The sequence below is a fragment of the Lepidochelys olivacea genome, assembly GCF_965140295.1.
Source record: "Lepidochelys olivacea isolate rLepOli2 genome assembly, chromosome: 4".
NCBI classification, from domain to species: Eukaryota; Metazoa; Chordata; order Testudines; family Cheloniidae; genus Lepidochelys; species Lepidochelys olivacea.
Genome location: NC_140414.1, coordinates 30,734,217 through 30,751,207, shown reverse-complemented (window position 1 = coordinate 30,751,207; position 16,991 = coordinate 30,734,217). Strand labels below are relative to the sequence as shown.

At 40.8% G+C, this 16,991-nt stretch overlaps 1 protein-coding gene across 1 annotated transcript in view; it reads right to left on the bottom strand.

Annotated features, from left to right (window-relative positions):
* Positions 1-16,991, bottom strand: part of BMPR1B (bone morphogenetic protein receptor type 1B) — a 354,353-nt gene that overhangs the window by 202,650 nt on the left and 134,712 nt on the right. The window lies entirely within an intron of this gene.

The following is a 16,991-nucleotide window of genomic DNA, read 5'->3' as shown; positions in this document are numbered from 1 at the left end:
AGAGGCTTCCACTCACTTCAGTTTATATAGAACCAAATTCTGCCACCCTTACTCCATGGCTAGAACTTTTGAAGCCAGTGTTTGGACTTCTAAGATGTCGCATCTGTGGGCCATATTTAGTAACTTAACTCATCGCCATTCGCTACTCATGGAGCCAGGTATTTCTCAATGTGAGTAAAAATGGCAGAATCTGGCCCACAATTTTATGTGTCAGTCTCTGCTTAGGAGAAACTTGGGACTAGCCTTAGAAGAATGCTGGCGTGTTATAGGTCAGGATTGGTCTGCATTACTTGGCACAGTTCGGACACATTAAATTTGCACAGAATCTATCTACCTGGTTCTGGCCAGTGCTATCAATTCTTGAATGCCACACTTAATATTTATTTTAATTAAAAATTGGGGTTAACTTTTAAAAAGTTCCATAAGAGATCTTATAAAGTCAAGACTCTCCTCATGATGCTTACTTGTTAAAAAATATTCCCTTTGTTTTTACTCTCAAAAGCCTATTTAATTAATGTAATTTCTTCACCAAAAGTATCCAAGCCCCAACCCCTTGCATTTTTTTCATCTGATAGTCATTCTGCCCTCTGCATGTATGTGGCTCCCTTGACAGCAATGGCAGCCACATGTAAGCATCAGTATCTGTCCTTACAAAATACCAGAAAAAACCCAGGAAGGCAGTCAGGTGGAAAAGATGGTGGTAGACAGCTCATACACTGGTGAACAATAACAAATAAAGATTTCACTTTAATCCTGACTGTCTCCTTCTGCCAATGTACTGCGTGTGAATTAAATTCAAGGGGCCAGCTTCTGATCTCAGTGCAAAACATCATTCATTATAATTTCATTCTAGTAATCAAGTCAGCGAGTTGACATGCCACATTACGTTTAGAAGTGAATTGGGGAAACTTCCTGTCTTCCAGCCCTCTCTGGATGTGACTTACAATAACTCAAAGTCCCTTACATGTTCACTCATTGATATGTAACTCTCATGTCACCTTAAAGGTGGACCCCCTATATGCATTCACTTTTTTTTTTTTTTAAATCAGACATAACTCGATGACAGACCTCCCCTCCATAAATGCACTTCTGGCTGAGTCTTGTTATTTCATGCTCCATCTACACAGATCACACAATTTTTCTCCTTTTTCTCTTATCCATTTGCAACTCTAATGGAGTTCCATCCAACCCCAGCTGTTATTTTGCTCTTCAGTCTCTCTCTCTTTCATTTTCTTTATCTCTTGGCCTCACATGTTGCTCCTTCATGGTGCTCCTACAGCCTTACTTCTACTACCTGCCCTTGTTTCTTTCCACTTCAGCTCCCAAATGCTCTGTGTAGCTTCTCTGAACTTCTGCCTCAGTGCCTCCGCTTTAACCACAGCTTAGAAAATCCATTCACCAACTCACTCAAGGCAAGAAGGAAGCTTTCCAGGGCAAGGGCCATAAACCTCTGCAGAATCTAAGCTTCCTTTTGGTTGCAAAGACAACTTTACAAACATGACTAGAGAATAAACAGTAAAGTGCGAGCTTCCCAAGTCTACATACAACTCCAATGCCTCTTCAGCCACGTATAGTTGTGCCAAACTGCAGCAGGACACTGCTGCTATTAAGAATCCTGTGGGAAGCAGTGAACCCATGAGTATCAGGTCAATTTCACTCTGCTGCTGCTTGGCAAAGCTATTCATTAGGCAGGAATCCTCCAAAACTGAAATTGTAGGAAGGGTAGAATAATGAAGACACCATACCCACACACCTTTGCAGCAGCCAAAAGACTCAAGGTTGGGAAAACAGAGAGAGTCCACTTCTTCATTCTATCACCCAAAGTGGTTTCAAATGCATCAGTCACTTGCTAGCCAGAGGCTGATATGAAAGACTGAGCCCTTCTTGCTCCCAGCAAGGCCCAAGGACAGCATGTTAATGGAAATCCTAGCACTTCCCCTGCAGATTATGACAGTGGTTGGCTTTTCATCTGGATGTTTAGACTGTGGATAGTTTCCCTCTCCCATCTTGTGTGTTGGTATTTGGCAAGTAGGCATAGTCCTCCGGCCACTAGTTGTCAGGTAAAACTTCCAAACCCTATGTGGAGGAGTGGGATAGGTTAGAAAAGAGAAGTACGGTATTGAGAGAGAGAAGTTTGGGAGACAAGGAGAAGAAAAGAGAGACAGAAAACGCAGGAGAGGAGCTAAGAACCCAGAGTTGGGACAAGTATTCAAGGAGATTGAGGGTGTGAGAAGAAAAAGGAAACCAACCCTGACAACGCCACCATAAAAGATTTATAGGAAAGAAAAAGTGGAGTAAAGCCTGGAGGTACGAGCAAGTGCGTTTAAAATAAGGGAGGCAATATATTATACAAAAGTGTGTGAAACAGAAAGCTGATTGACATTATGTCACAGATGGAGTAGAGAGCATGCCATTTTTTATTCTTTACATTTCAAAGGGAGTGGTTCTGGGGCAGATGGCAGCACACATATTTTTTCAACCTGGCTATTTGGCATCGGGTACATTTTTTAAGCCATGGCTGGAACTTCACAGAATTTCCCGGCTCCAGCTCCTCAGAAAGACATGAGAGCTCAATCTCACCTCATTCTGCAATATGCTGAGGGAACTGTTTGTTCTCTTGCTCCAACAGCATAAAAGGCTGAACTATTCAAAACTCTACAGCTATAATGCAGTGCAATAGCCTGGCATGAACATACAGAACTAAAAACAGAGAGGAAACCAAAAGGAAAAGAATGAGACACAGCAGCTGGCTCACTAGTGGATTTCATTGCTTTAAAACTACTTGTTTCTCCATGAGGCCTAATGGATCCAAGTTTCAGCATACACCTACAGGTATCATACCTGGTTTGGGCAGTGGCAGAAGGAAATAATCCTTCTGCATATGGTAACTCGCCACCACAGAAAACAAACAAAGGGCAAATGTAGTTAAAGAATTTCAGATGATTTGGTGGTGCTGCCATCTCCTCCCTGCCACCACCCTGCACAAAGCCAAACAGGTTTTTGAAGGGTTTGGGGAGATAGGAAGGAAGCCATTGTACCACTGCTACTCCTATGGTATGCATAAGTGGCCATCTGCACATGCATTAGGCCTATGGAGCCACAGTTCACTTCCCACATCCTCGCAAGAGTCCCTCAAACACAATGTTCGCATGCGGTACATCCAAGTTGTCCCTTGTGTGGCCTCTTCACAACTTGTCCACCCCTGCGCCAGAACCACAGCCATTTCACTTTATTTAGGACCTTCAGGGCTCAGTGGAAACTGGGAAAACATCTGGTTCTTAACAGGCAGCAAATGAAAGCTGTGTATTCCCAACATAAGTCCTTCGCTCCCTGTGGCAGAGGGACTTTTGTTTTGCCCATTGCTTGATAACCAACCTGCACAAAAAATTTCTTAGTCCCTGAAAGTCATTCAATAAACTGTTTTCCTTCAGTCTGTAGTAATAAAACTATACAACACTATAAACATTTTCCACATTTGACTCCAAGATATTTGGCTCTCTGGCTAGAAACATTACTTCTTTTGTTTTTAAGTTACAGCAGACCCCTTCAGACCTAATTTACCTCAGGATGCCAAATATTTTTGTCTTCTGTTTTTCACTATTACAAATGTTTCTAAAAACTACAAAAGAGAGCTGAACGAACATTGGAACAGGGCCATTCCTTTTGAGTTAGACACATCACATATCAGATACATCAGAAAAATAAAGAGATGCCCAGAGAACAATTTTCCTTGACGAGAGCCTCTCAATATACAAAATTAAGATTAGCATTAAGAGGAGGTATGTTCCTAATTCTTTCAAGCAGTGAAAGGAGAACAGATCCCATGGAGAACAAAACTTACCTTCCATGCAAAGATCAATTAAGGGGTTGAAAGAACTGTCAAAGACAGTCAGCATTTTAGGTAAGCTATATTGAAGGATCTACTTTTGAGACTGTAGATGTGTGTTCCCTGTGCCACCCACCCAGTCACCCTGGCCTTGGAAGGATTCCACCTCCACAGGACATAGAAGCCAATTCAACTCTCTGCCTTCCTGCTAAGGCTGCCAACAAGATGTTGCAGTGGTGAATTGCCCTTTAGACTTCTCTTCACTAGCAACTGGACTAAAAGCCATCCGTTTGTTTCAGATAGTGGAGGCTACTGGTATTAATGTCAGCAGCTCATAATAAATTGTGCTCACTACTAACCAGAGCCGTCCTGAAACTGACCCAGGTCGGTAGAGGTGAATAACTTCCATTATCATTTATCTGAGCTGGGAGTATCCCTTCCAAGCATCACATCATTAGGAAACAAACAAGACACAAATTCTCAAAAGGTTAAACAAAACAAAAAATGCAAAATAGCAAACTTTGACTTGGACTAATAAAGAAAATGACTATGTTTTATCGCATAAATGCTATGATGATATGCAATGGCAATACTTCCAAGCTGATATATAATTATGTTAGTAGGTGCTGTTCCATTATAGATGAAAGTGAAAAGCCTCATTCTGTCAGTCTTCAGCTGACTGTATTCTAAGTGGTTTATCAAGAGGGAATGTGGATTTATAGTTTAGAGTAGAACACATACTCAGGTAAACACAGCTTTCTGGAAAGTTTGGTCTCAGGCATATCTCCACATCACTGTTGTAATTTGGATGTTCAGATTTATTAGTTTTTGAAGTACAGTTTAAATATAGTTGACTGAATTGTTTGTAGCATGTGTCTGCTCTGGCACTGGAGGTTAAAGGAAATGTGATAAAGATTTGAAAGCATACTTTCTATTAAAATATGGGGACTTACCATTTTACTCTATTAACAACATTTCATAATCAGCAGATCCAGTGAAAAACATGCAAAGTGTACCTTTACTATACGAAGTACTGGTATTTATAAAACATGCTGGTTCTCCATTGTGTGTCTTCTCAAGCAGAGATCAATAGTCTCACGAGCATAAACATTTCATTTTCACCATGATTAAGGGCATTCACCAAATTAGATCAGTTTTAGAGCACTACCTTATTTGCATTTATTCTGTTACAAAGTTCAGATTATTACATGAAGGAATGCATTTAACAAAGGATTAATGTAAAGGTGACACTGAGGGTGAGGCTTGGAAGTCTAACATTCCTGTTCTCTTGGTGTTCAAACTGCAACTATATGATTACATTTTTATCTAATATAAATATGAATTAACTATATTGATTTCAATCAAATTACTGCAGATTTTAACAGGTGTAACCCAGATCAGAATGTGTTCTATCATCATTAAATTACTTGGTTCTGTACATATAATATAAACTGTAATTATAAATAATTAAAATCATATTGCAAGTTGCTTACTCCAGTGTTGATCATTAGCAAATAGCTTTAGATTTGCCATGTTTCTTTTATGGAATCAAAATTATTTTAGTGAAATATTTCTATAGGTTTCTTAATGACTTTATATTTCTCAGTGGATACTTTATTCAAAAGCTAATAGAAACGAATTTATGCAAAATAAATTTCTCTCCAACTTGAAAAAGAAAATTGGGCATGATTTTTTGGGAAGATCATTTAAAAACTGGTTATTTAGAATTGTTATTTACTTAAATAGGGTCATAAAAATATCCACAACCAATTTCCACAGCACAAAACAGCCAAAACTAGTATATAATACAGGTTACCAATGAATCACGATTTCTATAACAAGGGTTGACAAAAAAAATGCCAATTCCTTGATTGTTTTGTAAAGACAAATGATCTACGGTTGGTAGAAAAATCAGTCCTGATCCTGCAGCTTGCTACTGTGGCTAAACTTCATAGTAAATACATGCAGGCACAAATGACTACTCACACTGAGTAAATTGCAGGGCCATAGTCCGAAAATAAATCCCAAATATTAAGGATTTTTTAAAAAACTATAGAAATAAACTGATACTTATACAGAGGGCTCAGTCCTGCTCCCACTGAAATTAATTAATGGAAGTTTTGACAGACTTCAATGGAAGCAGGACCAGGCCCACAAATAAATTAAGTATATCAAATATTGAAAGGTACCATGAGATTGAATTTGTGTTAAACGTATAATTCAGATGAGAGTTGATTTAGGAGGCTGTGGATATGGTTAGAATGTTTGTTACTATACCATGTGTTAGGTCAATATATGTCAAAAGCTATCTACCCTTTTATACCATACTGGTCCCTGTGGTACCTGGATACGTCTCAAATTCTAAAGAGTAGCATTAGCTTCTGATATGTTTTGGTTCATGTTCTGCACCCACTCACTCGCCACTCCCCAATGATTTAAGGTTCATCAGGTGTAAATCAGCACAGAATTTTGGCTTACTGTGTTTAATCAGGTGTTACAATTCCATGCAGCAGAGGATGGAGGTGTGCCCTTTCAATTTTGCCTATGGATCTGAAGTGCAACATAGAGGAGATCAGCCACTCACTGTTTTCCAACAGTGATTCCTTGAACGTGAAGGACTATTACTTGATATGTCACAAAAGATAACAGTTGTTTCTTTTAGGAAGGATCGCATGTACATCAGCACACCCATAAACCATGCATAGGTCAAGGGACATTCATTTGGATATGGTACTTCACCGAGTTTGTCTTTGCAACACCAGCACCATTCACCATCTTTTCAGTTTACCTATTGTAATCTAAAAGGGGTCCAGGTAGCTCTCTGCAATGCATATATAGTATAGTATATAGAATGTATAGTAACAAACATTCTAACCATATCCACTGCCTCCTAAATCAATTCTCATCTGAATTATACGTTTAACACAAATTCAATCTCATGGTACCTTTCAATGTTTGATATACTTAATTTATTTGTGGGCCTGGTCCTGCTTCCATTGAAGTCTGTCAAAACTTTTTGCATACCAAAAAGGACGGATAGTTGCTGCAGAATTAAACCATTTTCTCATTGGGGGGGATGGGGAGGGAAAAGTAAGAAAGGAGGGAGATAGGGATTGGAGTCCAGTGTTAGCTGTCAAGAATTCAACACTGAATATTATGGGCAATATTGTTGCTTTAAGCCACTACAACTGGCGGGGGAGAGAGTCCACGGAGGATGATCTCCAAAGAGCTGTCCAGCAAAATGCACTCAGGAATGTGGACCTCAGTGGCCCCTATATTTCTCTTTCTAGAGGGCACTACCAACAACTGTTGTTGTTGTTGTTTTAAGAACAGCATGTCCTTTCTCCTTCACCTCTCTCAGTTAGCCAATACAGTAGGTGGGGAAGGGGGGGAAGGATAAGGAGGGACCACAGGACCTTGGCTCTATCCTTGCCCTGTGGCTCCATCCTTGCCCCATATATCCACTCCTTTCCTCTTTTGGGGGATCTAGTACCATTGTAAGCACTAGGCTACCCCACCACTCCCTACACCCTAGAACCACAAGGATCCGATCTATGCCTGGATGATGCACAGCTGCACCAGTATGGGGAGAAAGTACTTTTGTATCCTCTCTCCTCCTTCGCTCCCCACATTTTAGGGGGATGGGGGGAGGAACCTATACAAGACTGGAAACAATCTACTGCTAAACTGTAACTATATGGCTCCTCATTTTCTGAGCCCCAAATGGAAGTGACCTGTAGAAACAGTGGTGAGGAGTGGGGGGAGATGGGACTGACAATGGACTGTCTGGCTTTGCCCATAGAATTAAAATCCATTTCTAGGGGGCAATTTCGTTTCAGGAATTTTTCTAATGACGGCTCGTTACCTCTCCCTCCCAAACCCTATGCCCCCTTTAGAAAAAAGTTATATGCACACCAACCTAAATAATATTCCTGCATTTAGGCAGGAAATGTGTCAACACATTAGCTTAAGAAGATCCTTGTTAATTCCCATCACAAGACTTCTGAAAGAGAAACCCAACCTGTTGCAAAATGGTTCCAGCAGCATGAGTTTGCAGTGTAATCTTTTCCCACTGACATATTTAAGCTAAGACTGTCGGTTACTTTTTTCTAAACAGTATTGAGAAATCATGTAATCAGAGAGCACAGTCATGGTTCACAGCACACACTGCCTCCTGGGTCACAGGGAAAGCTTCCACTTGCTCACAAAAGGAGTGAAAGGAGATGGCAGTTTCCCCTCACTCCTTGTGGGGAGGCAAGTACCATCAGTTGTACAAGCCTGGTGCAGTACTTTCTTTGGTATTTATATGGCCCCTAGTATTATGGTATCTGAGAACCTCAAAATCTTAAATGTATTTATCTGTACAACACCCCTGTGAGATAGTATTTGCCTATTATCCCCATTTTACAGATGGGGAAGGCCTCAAGATACTTACTGACTTGCCAAAGGTCACACATGAAGTGTTGTGGTGGAGCTGGGAATTGAACCGAAGTCCCTTATGTCATATTCCCTTCACATTTGCACTCCGGGGAGCAAAAAACACCCCACAAATGTCTGGGTGTTCATTCATCGCCAGGCACAGATGGACCCAGAATGCTTCTCCCCTAAATACAAGATCAATTATTTGGAAACACACTTTAAAAAAGAAGTTCTCATTAATTAATTTTCATTGTATTGCATCATCATGTTGCTGCAAGATTCTAAAGTCGCAGTGACTAACCTAAGGATCAACTAGGGGATAAAATGGAAGAAATTAGGTTAAATTAATTATGAACTACATTTTTAAAAAAACACTTATTTCCATTAATTTGATGTCCCCCTACATATTACATGGGTACTTTCTAGAGATAGGCAACCACACAGCTTTGCAGAAGCATTTGCTCCTTAGCTATTCTAGACCCAAGCAGAGGTTCCCAATCATGCCAAGGTGCATGACATTTTTGAGGCGGACCACAGCCCACGAGGAAACAGCATAAGACCACCAGAACCATTTTCATTTGTAATTTCTACCTTCTGAAAATTGCTTAACTCAACTTTATTTCAAACGCATAAAGTTATTCCCCACCCGAGATGGAATAGCTCACTTTTCATAGCCTCCTTTAATCTGGAATCAACAAGGTGGCTAGATATCAACATATGTTTTTACACATACTGAACATCTGCTATGGTAAATGAATCAAGGGAAAACAACAGCACCCAAGACCATTAGACTGACTTGGGAAAATACCCAGATGATTTTGTTTGATTAAAGAAATATTTTGGCAGCTTCTGACGGATATATGGAAGTCATTTACCTGTAATTGGAGGGTCTTTGAGAGGTGCAGTCCCTATCTGTATTCCACTGTTGGGGTCCATGGGACCTGTATTTATGGCACCCTGAAATCATGTGAGGATCTCACTGGCCTCTTCCGCAAGGCAAAAACAACCGACTGCCCCAGTGTATACAGAGGAGGAAGATGTTGAGCCAGATCCACCGTTACCTGTGGTACTGACAGGTGTATCATCATCCTCATCTGATGAAGTAATCACCCAATCTCTGCATGATGACCACAAACAACACAAAGAACTCTTGCAGATGGTGATAACTGAACTTCAGATCCCACTTCATGAAGTTTATGATGCACAGCACAAGCTGTTTGATATCTGACAGCCAACTGAATCCAGTTGGGTAAATCTCCCAGTAAATGAGGCAATCATGGAACCAGCCAGAATGGTACAGCACACACCTGTATCATGCACCCCTACTCCCAGAAGAGCTGAAACACAATACTTTCGCCCTACAAAAGGGGGAGAATTTTCTATGAGCACTTGTTTTGGCCCTTCCTCATCACTCCAATCTGAGCTCCAGGGAGAGGGCTGAGCAGGGCGTTACCTCTCCACTTGCTGGATACCAAGTAGGACTTCTCCATGTTCTGATATAGGCTATTATAGGAACAAATTATGTGTGTCTTGTGACAGGGTCAGGCCAGGTGGCTACAGGAGAGTGATAGAAGGCAGATATATTAGCCCCAGGTTAAGCAGGTCCCTTTTCCCTGGGTAAGGTAACAGGGGCAGTTCCAGAACAATCAGGAACTTGCTGAAACCAATTAAGGCAGACAGGCTAATTAGGACACATGGAGCCATTTAAGAAAGCTGCTAGAATCAATTAAGACAGGCTAATCAGGGCACCTGGTTTAAAAAGGACCTCACTTCAATCAATGAGGGGCATGCAAGGAGCTGGGAGCAAGAGGTGCAAGAAGCTGAGAGTGAGTAGGTGTACTGCTAGAGGACTGCGAAGTACAAGCGTTACCAGACATCAGGAGGAAGGTCCTGTGGTGAGGATAAAGAAGGTGCTGGGAGGAGGCCATGGGGAAGTAGCCCAGGGAGTTGTAGCTGTCACACAGCTGTTACAAGCAGCACTGTAGACAGTTGCAATCCACAGGGCCCTGGGCTGGAACCCGGAGTAGAGGGCGGGCCCGGGTTCCCTCCCCCTCAACTCCCTATTTGAAACAAGAGGAGGTGACACCTGTGAGTCCCACCAGAGGGGAAGGTCCCTGGCCTATCCCCTGACCCACTAGGTGGGTCAGCAGAGACTGAGGGGATTGTTCTCCTCCCTTTTCCCATGCTGGCCAGTGATGAGGTTAGCTGAGCGAATGGCAGGTTTGAGCCACTAGCAAAAGTGACCAAACTGAGGGTTGCTGTGAATCTCTGAGGCAAGCAAATCTGCCAATAAGTGCAGGACCCACCAAGGCAGAGGAGGAACTTGGTCACAGTCTATAGTATGGCACATAAAACCAAAAACTCTTTACCAAGAGCTATGTGAAATTACATATATTATTTGAAATATTTAAAAATTTGCATATTTCTTATGCCAGCATTAGAACAGGTGAAACTCGTATGAAGCTAAACCACGATAAAAATGGTGCAACCGAGTGGTCAAGCAGTCCACGTTCTCCTGTTACACGATTCCCGCAATACATGTAGAAGCAGAATGGAGATTATTCTTTCCAACTGGGTTGCTGAATCTGCAATTCTATGTAACAATAACGAGAGCACCATCCCACACTTTACTTGTGTGAACTCCAAAAGTCATATAGAAATAAAGAAAGTAAGTTTCCGTGGATTAGGCTAGAGATCTTAAAGGGACTGGCTCTCTGTGGAAGATCTGAACAACAATAACATTGCAAAAACCACAGTAAAATACTTCAAGCAAATTGCCATCTGTGCCAAAAGTCTGACAACAATATTGTTCTCATCTTCTTAAATCATGCACAGTTTAGTTTAGGGGGGAGATGAAGGAACAGGATCAGCCTTTAGCCAAAATGCGACAACTGACTCTGCAGTTCTGTAAGTTATCCCCTACTGCATTATGAAATGCTTCATACATGGGGACCTGCTTCATTACTGGTCTGTTAACAGCTTCACAGCTCTGAGTTTGGCTGCATTCACTCTGTTTTGCATCGAGCTGGCCTATCGCCGTCATTTGTGAAGAACTGAAATGCTGCTACAGTTTGTAACCTAAAACACAGGGGGGGAAAAAGTACACAGCAGCTGTTCATATTTTCAAGGAAGCCTGTTTTAATGATGTCATGGAAAAAAGGCTGGAATCTAGTAAAACGTGTCAGACAGGCAGGCCATTCAAGCCCCTTAAACAATATACGTACACATGTTGCGCCATGTACATTACATTACGGTATAAAAAGGCAAAGACTGGAGCGCATTAAAATATTATTGAGGACAGGCAATTAGGGTCTTTTCATAAATTTACTTTAATAAACTCAGTTTACTACTGGAACTACCCAATAAAGCAGCATACAAAAGCGATAGGACTAGCTCCATATCAAGCAAGCCCATTTTGACCCATCAAACAATTTAAAACTATATTTAAGCCACTAGCTAGCTGGGACTCTAAGGGAATTCAGAACATCTCCCAAAAAAGATTCTGTACACAGAAATAAAAAGTAAGAAACTAAACACAAAGCATCAACTTATACATTCTTTAAGAGGTAAGAAGGGTCGTGGCTCAAATTTACACATATCAGTGCAGCTCTCACTGCAGTCAATGGGAGCCCCACATGTGCATCCAATTTGACTCATTCTTGGCGATCAGACTTTCTGCAACCACATGTGCTCGGCTATTCCATCTCTTGCAGCAGCCTGTTTGTACACTACTTTCTGAGCTCAAGCAGTGTACATGGCATAGCACAGGGCCTGCTCACCCCCTCCTCATCTTCTAATAGAGGAGCATTAAAGAGGGGAGGACCTGCAGTGGGATGTGGAGCTGTCAGAGGCAAACGGAGGCACATGTTCCACAGTCATTTGGGACCCTACATTAGTATTTATTTTGCCCTTATAATGGTCCTTACAGATTTTCTTCTGCTGGGGATCTGAAGACGTTTACATGACATTAATGTGGTGCTAGGCAGGATAACTGGGCATTTCTGATAAGATGAGATCTTCTGTTTCTAAATTTACTGAGAGAATTTAAACATTCAAGCTGACTCTCTTGCATATTCAGCAGCTGGATAAGTAAAACAAGGCTGGCCCTGTTTAATGCCTTGTAGCCACAACATAAATACATAGACCTAAAGGAACCTCATTCTACTATGTATGGGCTCAAGATACACAGAATACGTATCTTGGAATACACTCAGGAGCTGGAATATAAAATGAATTAAAATATGATATAATTTAGGGATGAGCTCAAACATAAATCCTGTATCCGACGTCCTTAAATTTTTTGTTATTGTTTGGGAAGGAAGGTCAAGAACCGAAACCTGGAACCAGATCACAATTCCTGACTGGCGCAAATTTCTATAACAGGCTGAGCCAAAACCTCAAATCCAAACTCCCTTTCAACTCTGGGGCAGTCAAAACGCAGATACAAATTCTGGAACACAGACCCCTCTCTCGTGGAAAAAAAAAACCTTGCACAAACAAAGACACACAAAAATCAGGCAAATGTTCTAAATGACTTGTTGGGACTCTTCCAACCCCAATTATGATACTCGGAAAATAAGTCTGAGCTGTCGGCTGTACAGCATCTCTTCACAGTGCTATGTTGTCTGCAACTGTAACCAGCAGCCACAGTTTACACGGACACCTACAGGACCAGTCAAGGGTTACTCATATGTCTAAGTCTTTGCAAAACTGAACCCCAAATGAGGAAAGTCTTCACAGAATGCAAAAATGTTGATACTACTGGTTATGATTTACGCTTTTGTAATACAGACTAGCTTAGAAATGGCCAGATAGAACAGCGTAAATCTGGAATAACTTCATTGACTTCAAAGGAATTAACTACATTTACACCAGCATACATGAGATTGAAATTGGCCCTATGCTTTATAGCAAAGCACATTTATACCTTATGTAATTTGTACAATACAATGGAAAAGATGTTCAAGAACAGTAACTCAACAAAAATGTCTCAGTAATGCTACCAAGCTGAGTAACACAAGCCGGCTGAGTGACACTTTGCATTCATTTGGGTGGCAGCTTTCCTAATCTGTCTGTTAATGAATTGGCTTGTTACTACTATACTACTTCTATGATTCTTGCTGGCTTCTGCGCTGTTCTCTTGCAGGACGTCACGTAGCTCATGCTATGTGCACTGAACATTGCATAACTGAATACCCAATGAACCGTGTTCAAAAGAATTGCATTACATCATGGCTCCTCCAAGCATTTAATATGCAATCTGTGTGTTGCAAATGTTGCATAATACAGTTCAAGTTGTGGGTGGAGAGGATGAATGTGTAAATGTGGTGGAGGAATGAGTGGGCAAGACTTAACAGTGATGGCCCTGCTCATACTTATCCTTTAGTGAAATCTTACATCTAGTTTGCCGTCACGGAGACTATAAATCTAATAAATATTAAGGGCCCAATTCTGCAAATCAAAGTGAACATAAACACAGCAGAAACAGCCCTTGTAGGAGGTCTCTTGCATACGGGGAGCCCAGGTTTGCTGAGCCAATATAACAGCAGCTATACCGAAATCACATTTGCTACCGGTACAATGGGTACGGCCATGACATTCCTACGCTCCAGCAGGCCACGGGTAACCAACATAACACAGAACTACCAGAGGACTGGACCAACGCCCATCAGCTCTGAGATGATATAGGGCTTAAAGGCTGCTTAAAGACAACTTTGCACCCACTGAGCTGCACTAGTTGCACACAGACTGGGTGCCATGGTCTGGCCCCATATATCTATACCAGGCAATCTGCAAGGGAAATATAGAACTCTTGCCTAATTAATAAAATATGTATTTGAGTCTCAGCGTTTCCCAGTCACAGTGCCACTGATCTACTGCTTATAATGACTTAGACCCTGATCATACAAATACTACTGATAGCTAAAAAGTGGGCACTGGAGCTACTATCACTTTGCTTGAGAAAATTTAACCCTTTAATGGATCTCACTTTTACTTGACAGTCAGCTTGCTCTCTATGGTCCCAATCCTGCTCCCGTACTGATGTGGATGGCAAAACTCCCATTGACCTCAATGGCGCAGGATCAGACCCCATTTCCCTTAATTTCACATACCGAGTAGACTAGACTACATTGGTATGGGTATATCCAACGGAGATTGGAGACTTATGTTGGTAGGAATGGAAAATGTTGTGGATGGAAAACGACCAAGGGAGAGGCCAAAGACTTGGTACACAGATGAGATATCAGTAGACCTCAGAAAGATAAAGCTATGTAACAGCCTGGCATACAATCATGAGTTTTGGAAGAAGGCTATAAAACTTGCTGACCTCGAATAGGGAAGTGGCAAAAAAGATGACAATACTTAGTAGCCCTGATCCTGCAATCAGCACCATGCAGGCAAACCCATGTGCCCAAGTAGCATTTACTGTAGGACTGGGACCAGTAATACACTTTGTAATATCCTAAGCAGTTGCTTTCCTTTGTTAATATTTATACACTTCAAATACTTGTAGACTGTTAACATGGTTGTTCCTTGAGTAAGCAAACTGAAAAAAATGAACTCATACAAAAACTACATAAAAATAAATGCTTCTTTAGATTAAAAACAGAGCTGTAAATTTGAGGAAGTTTCCTCCTAAGTATTTCATGGTAAGTCAAATTTTGAAAAAATCTACTATTTGTGCTGTGTGAATTTCAGAGCCAACACCATATTGCTTATTGTTAAGTGACCACTCCCTTTCTCCCCCTCATTTTTTCACTCATTCTGTGCATACAGGTGTCAGAGGTGTCCCTTCATACATTACATTTGGCAACAACAACGATGCTAGTACACTGACAGAGAGAAAGACGGGAACGAGTAATATAGCCAAGTTGCCTGTCACATGACCAGAAACCCAGCAAAACACAGTGGGACTGATTCTCCAGTGTCTGCATCTTGTGTAGTCATTTACACCTGTGCAACGTGTAAAATGCTACCAAATCAGAACTCTCCACCCAAACTGGAAATAACATTTCAGACCCACTTGGTGCAGATGTAAATGAATATATGACAAGGAAAGTGATAGAGGACCAGGCCCAACATTTGCTATCAGTTTTGTGTTACCAGGTCTGTCTATAAGTAGAAGACTTTTCAAATGAGCTTGGGTTCTTAAGCTGTAGATTCAAAATCAACAGCATTTAAATTTTTTTTATAGTTTATGTCAAAAGCAAATATTCCAAAACTTTGCCTTTTGAAAGTGCCAAACTTTGGACCGGGGGAGTTTTTCTAGCAGAGCTGTGAAGATAATGGAGTTTGGAAAATAGAAGAGAAAATCAATTACTATCTTAATGATCTCAAAAATGTCTTTTACACTAGATTTCTATACAAACAGTGTGTAAAGCTGAAAAGCACCCTCTTAAAAACAACACTGTCTACACTTTCTATTTACCTACAATCTAAGATTCTCAAGGCAGGAACTGCCCTACGTCTTCCAACAGTTTCAAGCATTGCATCGACATTTTAAATAACAACATGCCTATTTTTATAAGAGAAATTACAGTTTTATTTTAAACTTAATAGACATCCAATTTTTCCTTTTCAAAACCTGGGCCTAGGTAACAAAGCACCAGAGTCCTATAAACTTTCTAACACCAAACACAAATTAAGCAGCGAAATTGCTCTAGGAAAAGTTCCAAGAATGTAGGAGTCTCAACATAATTTCTATATCTTAGGCTTTGACTTTTCATCACACTCAAACAACATAAAATATCATACTGTCAAGAATTATTACTCCACCATGGAAGATTTTCAATTATTTCCCTAGTTGCAACCAACTCATGGCCCTTTGCATGTAGCTCTCATATCAGATGATAGAGGTTCCATTGACAGAGTAGCTCAGAAATTGCTGATTTACCTGAGATGCTAGACCCAAGGGTTCATATCTCATAAACCATCACAGCATATATTGTAAACTATTGTGAAATTTGTCACTGCACATGCTGTTTCCTACAGAAGAGTGTATGCGAGTAATCAGTATGGTGCCTGTCTGCATAGAAAAATGTCAATATTGCTGGTGTAAAACGACGAGACTCAGTTTTACTTTCTGTGCCAGCTGTCATCACAGGAGTTTATAACAGCATCTCCAGTGAGTACAGGACCTACACACCGAAAAGCTCAAAATCCTTCCTCCTTTGCACAACTCAGGGTTTTAATCAAAGAACTGCTGGTTTTTCCAGTACAGAGCTACTGCTTGTTTAATCTCATGGGAAAGATCAAAGAATGACAACCTAGTTCTGTACAAATGCTATTATTCAGCAACACCCCCAAAGGGAAGAAAGAATGTTTCCTGAATACAAATTGTAGATCCACCAATTCTTGTCTGAAAATCTAAAATGGGCAACGATAGCCGATTAAGTCAAGCCTGGTACTCTCTGTGCTAACTGCAGAGCCACAATACTGATATTTTCAATGAGGATTAAAAGTGTAACTTCTCAGTTGGTTCCTTTTCTTATATCTGAATGCAACATCCTACCCTTCATGTTTTGGGTGGCAGCCCACATATACCAACAGAAAACACCTTTCCCCATGGTAGAACACTCAAAATACACTTTTATTCCATTACGAAGCAGCATATTTTCAATTATTCTTATTTAGTTTTTTTTTACTACAGCTCATGAACTGCCATTCTTCTTCTGAGTCTGCTTCGTTCTGGTGCTTAATAATAATAGTTATGTCCCTAATATAAACAAAACGACTGATTCAATTA